Source organism: Gorilla gorilla, chromosome 1, assembly GCF_029281585.2.
Source record: "Gorilla gorilla gorilla isolate KB3781 chromosome 1, NHGRI_mGorGor1-v2.1_pri, whole genome shotgun sequence".
Classification (NCBI taxonomy): domain Eukaryota; kingdom Metazoa; phylum Chordata; class Mammalia; order Primates; family Hominidae; genus Gorilla; species Gorilla gorilla.
In genome coordinates, this window is record NC_073224.2 from 86,230,997 (window position 1) to 86,246,584 (window position 15,588).

A 15,588-nucleotide genomic window follows, 5' to 3' on the forward strand; every position below is an offset into this window, starting at 1 on the left:
TAACCTGAGATCCCATTTCCTCATTTGAAATATGGTTGCAAAGATTAAAAGATGCAAGCGTTGTCAAAATACACATAGATAAGGATGATTCAAGAGAGACCTAGTTATACTGTTTTTCATGGTTCTCTTTCACTATTTTTGCAGTAAGAACAACAAAACACCTCATCTTGGCTTACATTTTAAAATACTTTGGCTTTAGTGTGTTGATATTTTTAAACAAAATGAAAGAAAGGAGTAAAGTACAAAATAAAACACGTCAAGAAAAGTTGAAATGAGTACTTCAGATTTAGTAAGTGATAAAAAGTGAAGGATGTTTGGAATTTCCCATGTAAATCCGAGCTTTTAAAACTTAAAGTGGTTTCTGAAATTTGGGGATGCTGCAGACGCGTCATTTTAAATATGTACTAATTTTTTATAATATTAAACAAAATGCCTGGAGGAGACAGTTACCACCAGTTTCTGAATATAGACTGAATATAGACTACGTATATTCAAGTTATAGATTATCTAGCTCCAAAGTAGTAGACGGGGATCAGTGGCAATCTGGTAGTTAATTCAGTTTCCTAGTTGCAGGCAACCGCCATCTAGTTCATCTAATAACAGTAAACCACCTTGTGTGCCCCATGTTGAATTTTATACATAAATGTTCTTTAGTTCGCTCTGGGGGAATTTCAAAAATTATCCGTAATCTTAATAAAGATGTAAATTAGGATATTTTAAAAGGTTTTGCGTTGGCCCTTAATGAGAACCAAAGCGAAAGTGACACGTAGTAAAAGATAATAAAATCCGTCTGTATAAAAGTTATAATTTCCAGTTTGCTAGGTTCTAAATCTCCTGTTTGTTGTTTCTGTTGGCTCTCCCTCATGGTGGCTAGTTTCTTCAAATGTTGTGTAATATTTAAGTGGGAATTTATCTTCAAAGTTCTTTGTTCTGCAGAAGTCTTCTCTTCCTTGAGTTAAAGTGTCTCTACAGATTGGTTTTATTGTTCCTAAAGTTTCAGTTGTTTTAATCCAGATTTAAGGTAATTTTTTCAGCTTCTACTGTAAATTTGGTTCTTGGGTCCCACCCCCATGTATGATATAGGACTCAGGTCTCAGTATTTTTTAATTGCCTTTATATGTATACAAATTATACACAACTTTATTTCAACAGTCTTGTCTTCAAATATGTGAAGGAATCCCAATCCCTAGGATCTATATTTACATAGAATCCCCCTTTCTATATCTCTTTAGCTTTCTTTTAAGTTCTATGATGTATTTTTTGATTATGTAAATAAAAACATGTTATGTTTTTATGTAAACAAAAAACATAATAATAGTAATATTACTCACAGATAGCAAGCCTCCTTACTGCTTTTCCAAAGCAACAGTCTTAAGTTTTTGTGTGTTTTTTTTTTTTTTAAAGACAGGGTCTCACCCTGTCACCTAGGCTGGAGTGCAGTGGCATGATCTTGGCTCACTGCAACCTCTGTCTCCAGGACTCAAGCGATCCTTCCATTTCTTTGTCTCCAGAGTAGCTGGGGCTATGGGTGCCCACTACCATGCATGGATAATTTTTATACTTTTTTGTGGAGACGAGGTTTGCCATGTTGCTCAGGCTGCTCTCCAACTCCTGAGCTCAAGCGGTCTGCCCAACTGGGCCTCCCACTTGCTGGGATCACAGGCATGATCCACTGTGCCTGGAGTTTTTCTAACCCTCTGTGATCACATGGTCTGTCTTTTCTAGACTCAGCTTTATTTCAGCAATCTTGTCTTCAAATTATGTGTAGGAATCCCAATCCCCAGGACCTATATCTAGGTAGAGGCCCCCCCTTTCAACATCTTCTTTGCTTTCTTTTAGGCTCTGATATATATTTTTTGTTTACATAAATAAGAACATATTATACAGTATTTAGCATCTTTACGTGTTTATAGAAGGGGACTACCTATGACAATTTAGACAATATCTCCAGTTGATTCTCCATCAGAGCGACTAGAATATAAAAATGAAGACTAATTGTGTCTGTAGCCTGGTCAAAACAGTAAAATGCTTTCCCAGCACACTTTGAATAAAATCCCAGTTCCTGCATGATCCTACATGATCTCACTGCTGTCTACCTCTCTTATGTGATCATTAGGCTGTCTTTCCCTTTACTGTGCACTCACTATAATCCAGCCAAATTGGCATTCGTTGGGGTTTTGGAATACACCAGACTCTCTTTTCTACTATCCTCTACTACCTACCCAGGGCTTTCCCAAATGCTGTCCTTTAATTATTATCTTTCCCTTGTCTGGCTGGTTCTTCCTGCTTCTTTACGCTTTGGCCTTAAATATTCACATAGACGTTCTATGACCACCCTATCTAAGTAGCACCCGCCCACTTCTATGTTTTTATTACTTTTTACGGCACTAATTAAAATTTCTCATCTCTTCTGTCTACAGACTGAGCTCCTTGCTTTACCAGCATTTATCCTCGAATGTAAAGTGACCCATCCAATTCCCTTTTTTATACTTCTAGTTGCCTCTCTTCCTTTCCTGTCCCTGCTCCTTTGCCTGACTCTTCATTTCTACCTACGACTTGGGGATATAAGACTGCCTTTCTAACCCTTATGCCTTCTTTACTCAGGATCTGTAAGTAAAAATCTTTGAACTTATTTCCTATTGTGGTTGTGTATTGAATTTGTGCCTTCCATCTGGAGAACATGGGGCTACCCCAGACCAAGTTTTGTCCTGGAGAAACACAGGTTGGACTCCCAGTGCCAGAGCAGTGGTCAGAAAGGCACAGAGTGGATGTGGGTCAGACAAGAGCCACAAGGGTGTCTGCCAGTATAAAAGAGATCCCCCTGTGAGGGACCCCCTGGTTGTGGGTCAGACAACTAGGATGTCTACCAGGTAAAAGAAGTATCCCATGAAAGGCACTCTGTAAACACCCATATCTAGTTCCCCTTCATTTCCTGTAAGGTCAGGGTTGCTATGGTACTACAACCCCAGTTTAGCTCTGGGCTCTCAAAACAGTAAGTCTTGCACACCTGTCAGATTTACTTTAAAATACGATGCTATTATAAGTAGTGTTATTTTTAATTTCAATTTTTAATTAGTTTGTTATTTATACCTGCTACAGTCTTAATTTTGGTATACCTCACAAAATTCATATTCTGGAACTTAATCTTCATGTGACAGTATTAAGAGGTGGGGCCTTTAGGAGGTAATTTGATCACGAGGTCAGGGCCCTCATGTATGGGATTAGTGTCCTTATAAAAGAAGCTTGAGGGAGTCGGATTGCCTCTTCCATGTGAATATGGAGCAACAAGATTCCATCTATGAAGCAGAGAGCAAGCCGTTACCAGACACCAAATCTGCCAACACCCTGTCTTGGACTCCCCAGCCTCTAGAACTGAACAATAAATTTCTGTTGTTTGTAAATTATCTAGTCTAAGGTTTTTTTATAGTAGCCAAATGAGCTAAGACAATATAGAAATAAAATGGACTCATTGTTGATCTTGTATCCTCTGACCACAATAAACACATATATTAGTTGTAATAGCATTTTTTGGTAGATTTCATTGGATTGTCTACAAAGACAATCATGTCTGCAAATAAACAGTTTTACATCTTTTTTTTTCTAATCTAGTTGCTTTTTATTTCCTTTTTTGCCTTATTGCACTGGCTAGACCCACCAGTACAATGTTGAATAGAAAAAGCAAGATTGTATACCCTGACTTGATTCTGATCATGAGGGAAAAACATAAAGCCTTTCACCATTAAGCATGATGTTAACTTTAGGTTTTTCATTAATGCCCTTTAACAGCTTATGAAATTCCTTTCTGTTTCTAGTCTTCTGAGAACCTTTCTCAGAATGGATAGTGGATTTTGATGCATGCTTTTTCTGAGTCTATTGAGATGATCATATGATTTTTCTCTTTCATATTGTTAATATAGTCAATTGCATTCAGTGGCCAGTGTTACACTAATCTTGTATTTCTGGGATAAACTCCATTTAGATATGATATATTATCCTTTTTATATGTTGGGTTTGTTAATATATTTTATTTAGAAATTTTACATATGTTCATGAGGGATATCTGTCTGTAGTTCTGTTTCTTGTAATGTCTTTGTCTGATTTGGGATCAGGGTAATATTCTGACACAATGAGTTGAGAAATAGTCTCTCAAATTTTTTGGCTGACTGTGCTACTGATATTCATTATATACTTGATAGAATTTACCAGTGAAGTCATTTGGAGTTTCCTTTGTGGGAAAGTTTTTAACTTCAAATTTAATAACTTTAATAGATACAGGGCTATTCACGTAATCTTCTTGAGTGACTTTGGTGTTTTTTCTCTCAAGATATTTGTCCATTTTATCCAAGTTTTTCAACGTATTGGCATAAAGTTGTTTATAATACTCTTTCATTGCGCAGTAAAGAGTTAACTTAGTGGACTTGGGATGCTCAAACCCTGCACTTGCCCAAGAAAAGACTAGCCTTTGACTGGCTCCTAGGAGATAAGCTCCAAGCTTTTAGAATATCCCACCTAATAAGATCATCTTTATATACATGGGGCTTTTGGCCTTACCAGATAGTTTATGCTAACAACGTGATTCAGTAAATGGCTGTTTTTGTTTGTTTGTCTTCCTGCGCCATGCTGTATCAGTTTGATGCCTGGAGGGGCTGGAGATTGGGTAGCTAAAGTCAGTTATATGAGTGCTCTCTGCCTATGTGATTGACCCCCAATAAGAATCCTACACGTCAAAGTGAGCTTCCTGGTTAGCAATCAATACTTTGTATGCATTGTCACACATAACTGCTGGGAGAATTAAGTGCCGTCCACACAAATATACTAGGAAAGGACAGCTGTAATCTCACACCTGATTTCTCCTGGACTCTTCCCTACGTGTCTTTTAATTTGGCTGATTTTAATCTGAATCCTTTCATTGTGATAAACTGTAACTGTTGAGTACGACTGCTTTTCTCAGTTCTATGAGTCTTCCTGGCAAATCATCAAACCTAAGGGTGGCATGGAGACCTCTCATATACTTATCATTCTTTTAATATCTGTAGACTTTGTAGTGATTTCGCTTCTCTACTGATATTGGTAATTTCTGTCTTCTCTCTTTAAAATTTTTTTTGTCACTGTCATTAGAGGTTTATCAGTTTTATTAATTTTTCTCCAATAAGTTTTTGGTTTTGTTGAACTTTTCTATTGTTTATTGGTTTTCTATTTTATTGATTTCTGTTCTAATCTTTACTGTTGTATTTCTTCTGCTTTCTTTGGATTTCATTTGCTCTTCTTTTCCTAGTTTCTTAGGGTGGAAACTGAGTTCATTAATTTAAAACTTTTCTTCCTTTCTAAATAAGTGCTTAATACAATAAAATTTTCCCTAAGTATCACTGTAGCAGCATCCCATGAATTTTGATATACTGTGTTTTTATTTTCATTTAATTCAAAATTCCTTTTTATTTCCTCTTGATTTTTTGATTCATGGATTATTTGAGATTTTGTTATTTGGTTTCCAAATATTTTGGAGATTTTCTGGAGAACTTTCTCTTATTGATTCCTATTTTTAGTTCCATGTCATCAAAATTTAATTTGTATAATTTAAATCCTTTTAAATTTATTAAGACTTCTTAAATGTCTCATAATATAGTTTCCCTTTAATTTTTTTTTTTTTTTTTTTTGGAGTTTCGCTCTTGTTGCCCAGGCTAGAGTGCAATGGCATGATCTCAGCTCACCGCAACCTCTGCCTCCCAGGTTCAAGTGATTCTCCTGCCTCAGCCTCCTGAGTAGCTGGGATTACAGGCATGCACCACCATGCCCAGCTAATTTTTGTATTTTTAGTAGAGACAGGGTTTCTCCATGTTGGTCGGGCTGGTCTTGAACTCCCGACCTCAGGTGATCCGCCTGCCTCAGCCTCCCAAGATTAGGTTTTTAAGTCCTCTATAGCCTTACTCATTTTCTGACTCCTTGTACTATTATTTATTGAGAGATGAGAAATATCCTATTATAACTGTAGATTTGTTCATTAATCCTTGCAGTTATCTCAGTTTTGTTTCATGTATCTTGAAACTCTGTTATAATAATAACAGGTGAATAAATGTTTGTGTTTGTATGTCTTCTTGATTCTTAGACTCATTTATCATAATGAAATGATCTTTTTCTTCCCCCTAATTTTGGTCTGAAATCTACTTTATCTGATATTAATATAGCCACTGTAACTTTCTTTTGCTAAATATTAGCCTTGGTGTATCTTTTTCCTCTTTCCTTTTTCTAATGACTGTATCTATTTCCTTTATAAACTTATTAGCTATATTCTTTGTTTTGTTATTTTAGTAATTGCTCTAGGGTTTGGTATGTATTTTTAACTTATCATAGTCTATCTTCAGGTAGTATCATACCACATGTACTATAAGAACCTTATAAATATACACCTCTACTTTTTCTCTCCTGGCCTTTATGCTATTGTTTCATACCTTTCATTTATACATATGTCTTAAAATCCACACTGCAATGTTATCATTTTTGCTAAAATAGTAAGTTAACTTTTAAACAGATTTAAATAAAAATATATATTTACACATGTAGATAAAATTTCCTGTGTTCTTCACTTCTTTGTGTAGATTCATATTTCCACCAGGCATCATTTTCGTTCTATCTGATGGGCTTTTTTTTTTTTTTTTTTTTAAGTATTTCTTACAGTGTAGGTCTGCTGCTGATTAATTCTTTCAGCTTTCATCTGTAGGAAAAGTCTTTATTTTGCCTTAGTTTTCGAAAGACATTTCACTAGATATAAAATTCTAGTTTAACTTTTTTAAAAAAATTACTTTATACTCTTCCACTCTTCTAGTTTGCATTGTTTCTGATGAGAAATTTGTATCATCATCACTTTGCTCCTTCTTACATAATGGGTGTTTTTTCTCTGTCTTTTAAGATTTTTACTTTATCACTGTTTTTGATCAATTTGAATATGATGTACCATGGTATAGTGTGTAGCTTGCTTGCTTTCTCTTTTTTTTCTTCTTTTTCTTTCTCTTTCTTTCTGTCTTCCTTTTTTTCTCTCTTTGTCTTTCCTTCCTTTTTTCTTTCTTTCTTTTTCTCTTCTTTCTTTCATTCTTTCTTTTTGTACTTTGGGTTCTTTGAGATACTTGAATGTCTGGGTTTATAGTTTTCATCAAATTTGAAAGTTTTCTGACCATTATTTCCTTAAATATATTATTGTTCTCCCTTCCTTTTTCCTCTTCTTTTGGGGCTTCCATTACATGTTAGCTACTTGAAGTTTTCCTGTAGCTCACTGATGGTCATTTCATTTTTAACATCTTTTTCTCTCTCTTTACTTCATTTTGTATGGTTTCTATTGCTACATCTTTAAGTTCACTAATATTTTTAATAATTTTTTCTCTAATGTCTAATCTTTTATTAATTGCATCTAGTATTTTTTATTACAGACGTTGTAGTTCTCATCTCAAGATATTCAATTTAGATAGTTTTTATATCTTTGATTATTTAAAGTATTTTTATATCTTTTCAACATATGGAATACAGGAATGACAAATATTAATATCCATGTCTGCTGATTCTAATAACTATGTTAGTTCTAGGTAAGTTTCAATTGATTAATCTTTTTACTCATTATTTTTATTTTCCTACTTCTTTGCATGACTGGTAATCTTTTGTTTGGTTCAAGACATTGTCAGTTTTACCTTGTTGGGTGCTAGCTATTTTTGTTTTCCTATAAATATTTTTGAGCTTTGTTCTGAGATACACTTAAGTTACTTGAAAATAGGCTTATCTTTCTGAGCCTTGATTTTGGAATTTGTGACATAACCAAAACAATGGTTAGTCAAGGACTAATTATTCAATGATTAGTCAGGGACTAATTATTTCCTGCTACTAATGCAAGAATCTTCTGAATACTCTACCAAATGCTCTGGGAATTGTGAAGGTTTCCAGTCTGATTGATGGGAACAGGCACTATGCCTGGTCTGGTGTTTTTGCATAGTTCTTTCCCTGGTGTTTTATCCCATTTTGTGCTGCCATATCAGAATACTACAGACTGGGTAATTTATAAATAATAGAAATTTATTTCACAGTTCTGGAGGCTGGGAAGTATAAGGTCAAGGTGCCAACAGGTTTGGTGTTGGTAATGGCCTGGTGTTCACTTCCAAGATGGCTGTTAAACATGACGTCCTTTGAAGGGGAGGAACACTGTTCCTCACATGATAGAAGAGTGGAAGGGCCAAGCAAGGGAGAACCCACTCCTGGAAGCCGTTTTATAAAGGCATTAAACCCGCCCATGCAGATGGAGCCCTTGTGACATAATCACCTCTTAAAGGCTGTACCTTCCAAAACCATTTTGTTGGCAATTAAATTTTAACATGTGTTTTGGAAGGGACAAACAGTCAAATCATAGCCTCTGGCTCATGTAGTTTCCTCACTTATATGTGCTGATCACCTTGAGGGAGACTGTCTACTGGTCTCCATGATTCTTCTTCTATGCAGCTCACTCCTTTCTGATACCTCGTCATACAAATTCTAGTTTCCTTGTTCTTCTTGCAGTCTGAGCTTCACCTCCTCAAGTAGGAGTCCTCTAGGATTTGTCCAGTCCCTCCCCTGCCACATGCTGTGGCCTGAGGACTCTCAAGGCAGTCAACTGGGGAAATCATAGGTCTTGCCTCATTTTTTTTCTCATCTCTTAGAGATCACTGTCCTTGGTTGCCTGATATCCTGTGTCTTGAAAACTATTGTTATTCTATTTGTTTGTTTATTTGGGGTTTAGAAGGAAACATAAATCAAGTCCCTGTTACTTACTCCGTTTTTGTCCAAATGCAAGTCCCAGCAAAGTTTCAACTATTATTCCATTTTGTAGATGAGGAAACTGAGGCACCAAGAGATTAAGTTAGTTGTCCAAGCTTTCACAGCTTGTTAGTCATAGAGCTAGAATTCAAATATTAGCTCTTGAATACTTGAGCAGTGTAACTTCAGAATTTACAATTTTAACTACTACTATCTACTTTCATATTACTTCTAAGCTTGCTAAGAACTGTGGCAAACATTTCATTAAATGTTTATATAGCTCATATGAGCAGAATGTGGATGACTAATGGTCCTTAACTCCACATCCCCATGATATTTGCATTTTCAAAAGAATATGCTTATTTATTCAGTATGCTTATTTATCTATCACATACTATTAAATATATGATAGAAATATATATTCTAACAAAGAAAAATGAGAAATATTTATGAAACATAGCAGAAGCTGTTTTTAGTTATTAACTCTCCCAGCTTCCCTCTACCTTGGAATTTTCTGGCTTGGTTTTCCTAAGTTATTCTTAATTTTTGCCAATTTCTCTTAATCCATTCTCAGACTATTACCAATGGATTAAAAGTTTCCCTTTTTTAAACCTTTGTATCCATTCATCAAAGACTGGGAAAATGGTGGTTATTTGTATGTAAATCACTTAAAAATGAAGAGCTACAAGTAATTTAACAGCTTGCATTTTCCTTTGGGAAGCATTCAGAGATCTTTTCCATTAGCTTTCGGATTCCAATTTGTTCTTTTTTGTTAGAACTTTTGTCTGTCCCTGAGTGCATAACAATTAGGTAGCCAGAAGAGATATGTGGGAAAGTACTTTTTTTTTTTTTTTTTTTTTTAACTGCTGCATTACAGGTAACTAGAAACAGTGCTGGAGATGGTGGCTGAATATTGTTGAATGAATGAGTGGATGGATGGATGAATCAAGCTGGTGGCCAGCTAGAGGAGCCTAAGGGAGTCTAGACTAGACTGGGCAAACATACGCTATAGACAGCATATTCAGACTGAAGTGAATACCCAGCACCCAGGCAATTGAGTCTTGACTATATTGTGTTCTGGCTTTGGGATATGGTTATCTTCTACTTACATTTGAATACAGTTGCATTTTGATTTCATCTAAAATAAGGAAATCATACTGACGACTCAGAAGATACGAGAAAATTGAGTTTCTCCTGTCTTTTACTTATGCTGTCTTCACTGGAACATTTTAAATATGTATTTCAATGAAGAGGCAATTCCATTTAAGTGAACTAGTATTTCAAGCATTTTTAAAAAACAAAAACACATAAAAAGCATTAACTAGAACTGCCAGGCAAAATAGCCCTCCTGTTTAACAGTTTCCATCAGTCCTCAGTTTAATTACCACATTATTCTGCCAGCTTTCTCCAGAAATAATTGACTGAATGAAGTCATTTCATTTGATATTTACAAACACTAGACTTGTAAAGGGGGTATCTGTCAATTCCCCCTTGGCTTGGAAATGACTAAGGCTGACCTGGCAGTACACAACTGCTATTTTGGGCTCAGCATATTTTCATAGTCACCAACTCAGTAAGATGATGGGAAGGAAAGAGAGGCAGGTAAAACTTTTGGCATTTGTGCTCAGTTTTCTAATTTTGTAATTTTTGCTGTGAAAAAATGAGGGAGTAAAACCCTGATTTGCTCTAAGACACAAACAGGTTGGAAGTGATGTTTTTGTATGTGGTTGTTAGAATATCCTGTTAAATTCTGAATAGTCTAGAAGGAATCTGCAAAGCTTTGGGTAGCTATAGTGAAAGCTTAAACTGGCTTATCAATCATGATAAAAATGAATTACAAAGGTCAGTCTGTTAATGTTATTGATTTAATGTTCTGGAATCAAGTGTTCTTCATTTAGATTAAATAATAAAATATTATTTTGAAGGCACAATGTCAAATGGATAGGAGATAAGATGAAGATTAGGCTGGAAATTATTTTATCTCAGGCAGCCAACAGGAAATTTCAAAAGACAAGGCTAATATAAGTGAAGTTTTTAAAGAATTGAAGTAGAACACCAAATTGCGGCACTATAGATTCAGGTTTATAAGTGTCAGTCACTACTACATAGAAAAAAATGATTCAGAAGCTTCTGGTGGTCTTCAGAAGGAATTGTAGTAATATTTACAATGTGATGTTTTCATAGTGACTATTTATAGTCTTAAAATATTGAAGGGTGGGGAGATTGGAAGAAAGACTATTTTGGGTAAGGTGCTAATTTAAGAAAACAACAGAATAGTAGAAGTGATAAACATCTTAAGAGGCATATAAGAAGTGAGATGGGCCAGGTGCGGTGGCTTTTGACTGTAATCCCAGTACTTTGGGAGGCCAAGGCAGGCAATCAACTGAGGTGAGGAGTTCGATACCAGCCTGGCCAACACGGCAAAACCCCATCTCTACTAAAATTAGCCGGGCATGGCAGCGCATGCCTGTAGTACCAGCTAATTGGGAGGCTGAGGCAGGAGAATCGCTTGAACTGGGAGGTGGATGTTGCAGTGAGCCGAGATTGTGCCACTGCATTCTAGCCTGGGCGGCAGAGTGAGACCCTGTCTCAAAAAAAAAAAAAAAAAAGAGATGGTTGAAGCTAATATAATTATGAAGAGTATGGAAAGAATGAACTGAGATTTATTTCTTATTCGAATCTACATTTCAGCTACACAGGAGTATGAAATCTCTTAAAGATGAGCCTGAGTAATCCAGAGTATATTTTCATCCATAATATCATCAATAATTTCAGTTCAGTCATCTCAGTGACAACTTAGACATTTGCTGAAAACTCATTTTCATTTTATATGGTAGCAGCAGGTTGTGCAGGACATGAAGGCTATACAGTTTTGTGAGGCCTCCTTAAGTAAAAAGCAAATCCAGCACTGTAAATATACACTGAGTTATTGGGACTAGGAAGCCTGATGAGAGGCCCACAAGCTTGAGCTTTAGTAGCTTCAGGTCAGTCTGCTTCTGGTTAACAAATTTAATTTCATTTATATAGAGTGAAAAGATTCATTGTAAGTAAAGTGTAACTAGAATATGAATGTGGTGGAAAGAGGAGTAGATTGGGATTTAAGACCTGTGTTCTAGCCTAGGTTGACTCATTCATTTTCATTGCTCATTTACTGAATGCAGCATTGTAAAAGGTATTATGGAAGTGGCTGTGAATACAGTGAATACAAAGGTCCGTGCTTCTGGAATAAAGCACTCCATGCCCAATCTGAATTTAGGAAATAGTGTACACTCTACCCTTCTTAGTGACACACTATAGGCTTCGGCATATTAATGGCTCTGAGGGGTTTTACTGTTAATAAAAACAAACACATCATAAACACACAAGGTTTAATTTCATTTATTCCAGTTTTTAGGTTCTTTTCTTTTTTAATTTGTATAACACATACTGACATCACCTAGAAGACATTTTGGAAAATGCTGTTATAAGAAATTTTCTCACTCTGCTTTCTTGACGATTATACCTGTTCTTAGGTTTTCCTCTTTGGTCAAGTAGAAACTCTTGTCAGGTAATGGAATCCATATTCCCAGCAGTGTATTTGAGACAGACCTGTATACTTTGGACTCAGCCAGCAGTTCTTATTAAATGATACCACCCATCAAGCAGATATTGGCTGTGTGGGGTGTGATAGGTGCTTAACTGGGATGTAGGGACTGGCTTTTCACAACCCAGGCTTATTCTTCCTGATTCCTGGGAAGACTTTCCTTTAAGCATTCTTCAGTCATCTTAAATGAGCTTTCTGCGTTAGTGGTGTTGCCTTCTGTGCTTGTTTATAGAGGTTACTACACTTGGCATGTGGATACCACCCAAGCAGCCTGTGCAGGGGTTGGAGGCTCAAGCAAAAGTAAGATTCTACTCCTTCTTCAGACTATTTCTGAATGTGGAGGCTGCCTGAAAGAAGGCCTCTTGCCAAGTATGGCTTGGAATTTAAACTTAATGCCAGTCACCACACCTTTTTTAGGGTAATTACCACTTAATCAAACATTTCTGAGTTCCTTATAAATTGGCCCCCTCAGTCATTTAACCATTTTAGTAGCTCTTCTCTGAACTCGGTCCAAGTTTTCCACAATTCTGGTAACAAGGGACTCTGCAGGGAATTCCATGTCCAGGTGCGGCAACCTTGCCAGGGCATTTGGTGGAGGAGGGCGAGGGAACAAGAGAAAGATGACAATCATCTAATATCCCTTAGGCTCTCATAAATGTATGGCAGCTTTCCAAATAACAGAGTTGAGCTCACAGTAAATGAGTAGGCGAGTAGACTGGAAATGGCTCCTTCTTTCGTTTAGGTGAAAGAAAAGCCAATGGCCACTGGCCTGCAAACAAGTAGTGATGGTGTGTGTGTGAATTTGAAGAAATCCTTCACTTTTAGGATTAAATTATAGCCGTACTTAATGGTAGGAAATCATTCTAAAGCAAAGGTTGAGAGGTTCTTAACAGGGATATTCCAAGGAAAGGCAATGGCCTAATCCAATGTTACCATTGCCCTTTATTCATCATTGGCGCTGTTTTTATGTAAATAAGGTCAGGAAAGTCTTGTCTATTATTTTTGTTTTTTCAGTATTTGATGGGTCTGAATGAAAATCTGATGAAACAGATGTTACTTGAAGCTGAGTGACTTTCTCAGGGTCAAGCAAATAAGTAAATGGAGGAGCCAGAATTATACCCCAGGTATGTATAGTTTCAAGCCCTGTACTTTTTACTTGACTGTAAACAAACAAAGCAAACAAAACAAAAATATTCCTGCTCGTACATCCTGTGTCTAACACTGGTTCAAAAAGTGAAATGTTAACATTTATTGGCAAGTCTTTGTTTTTTTTTTCTTAACTTAGTTACTGTCTTACTGTGTCCACATTTAAAAAAAAATTGTGGTCATTAGCTTACCTTTTTTTTTTTTTGATAACTCACTTTTATACCAAAAAATAAGATTCCAAAGACATCAGCATCTGGTACTCAGGTGAAAGTACATTATGTCAGTTTGTTGGGGTTCTGGGTGACCCTAACAAGGATACTGGTAAAAGATTAAGATTTAAGTTCAAAATCAATAATAAATTCTTGAAAAATATAGGGTACTTTTATTTGTTGATGTTTGGGACATTAAAACAAATATTTAACATCTGATTCCAAAGCTAATTAAATATATGTATAATGGACCACCCTACAAAATACATTAATAAGTTACTTATGCATGGAGCTATGTATCTTTGTGGCCACTAATGTTTAAACCATATTTAAAATGCATAAATATTGTTATAAAACAAAACTAGGCAAGGAGAACCATACCAGAAGGAGTATAATAGTTAACAACAAATATGCATATGGTTGTAGTATTTTAAAGATACTTTTTGTAATTATGAGAGTTTAAGATTTCAACTGAAACGCAATTATTTCCCACAACCTAGAAAATTACTTGATACTAAGATTCTCAATTCACCATTGCTGGCATGGGATCACATGGCTAGTACTACTGGAATTGGGCTTTTGTTCTAAGCTCCTTGCTCTATCATAGATTTCTCCCTGATCATCACGGGATGATTGTTTCCTTAACAATAATCCTGTAATCAAGCGAGGCTTTTCAGGGAGTCGGATGCTAATATCGAACTCAGAATTCTTCTTTTCTTCTCTGGTCTAACAATTGTTTGTGCCAGCCCTATCCCACTGTAGAGGTTGAGTTCTGTAGATCCGTATCTAATTTGAACACAGCTGGACTCTCAGGTAGTTTGGTCTTTGGGGGCTGATATACCTAAAATAACTTTGAATAGTTAAATCTGACCACGTGTGATATGGCAGTTGCCTTTTAATTTTAATGGAATATTTTAGAGCATTTTTATGGAAAAGCTCTTAAAGTTCTTTTTTTCACTACCTTAATGAAAGGGGAAAATGTGTTGCTGTAGCTGTTATTTTTTATAATAAATTTAAAGGAGTTCCTACAAATCTTAACAAGTAAAATCAAATATTTAATGCTTTTGGCAAAATGCCTTTATAAAATTTCCAGAACAAAATAAAATGTTCTGTAGTTAAACTTCTTTGAATAAATTAGACTGAATTTCTAAGGGTACTTACATCATGTATCAATATTTTCAAGTTAATTTGATATAAGGAATCATCAAACAGCATCATTACAGTAGTTACTGTTGCAACTGAAAAGACTTATGCTCACATTTTAAACCAGAACAAAAAGCTAGATTCACAAATATGAACATTCCAGATAGAAACCCAATTGTTTTGCTGTTTTTCTAAACACCACATTTCTTTGATATATGCAAATCAGGATAGCCTCTAATACTAGCTGTTGATACGGGCTACGATTATAAAAGATATTGTGGGCATTCTAACTCTGAGACTTTGTGAAGGCTGGTTCTTTTAGACTAGGGGCAGTGATGTGCTGGTAATGTTTAATAAAAGCCTCTCCAGAAAGAAAACAAACAATTTGATTGTTGGTTTCCATAGTGTAAACGTGAATTGTGGAGTTAAGAAGAGATATGTACAATCACCCCTTACCATCTGATGCCAATGGCATCAACCAGCTCCAGGAGACTACTGAAGAGGAATGACTTTATATTTGTTAAATATGCAATATGGGAGCAATCAGTTATAAAGGCCCAAGTTTAACAGGAAAAAATGTTTAACTGAGTAAGATGGACTAATACCATTACTTTGGGCATAGACCTCCTGAGACAGTTTTGACAAGATTTAGTCACCTTATCAAATGGAGCATTTTGAAAAAATGCGTAGTCATAAACTTAAGTAGCTGTAGAATCAGTGGCTTGACAAAATGAATAGAAA

The 15,588-nt window shown here is 35.8% G+C and overlaps 1 long non-coding RNA gene across 2 annotated transcripts in view; it reads left to right on the forward strand.

The window, feature by feature from the left end:
• LOC129531525 (uncharacterized) overlaps window positions 1–15,588 on the forward strand; it is a 71,932-nt gene that overhangs the window by 953 nt on the left and 55,391 nt on the right. For both annotated transcript variants that reach the window (XR_010135436.1, XR_008676745.2), the window contains exon 2: window positions 13,364–13,473. This is a non-coding gene — a long non-coding RNA (uncharacterized lncRNA). The remainder of the gene's footprint in view (window positions 1–13,363; window positions 13,474–15,588) is intronic.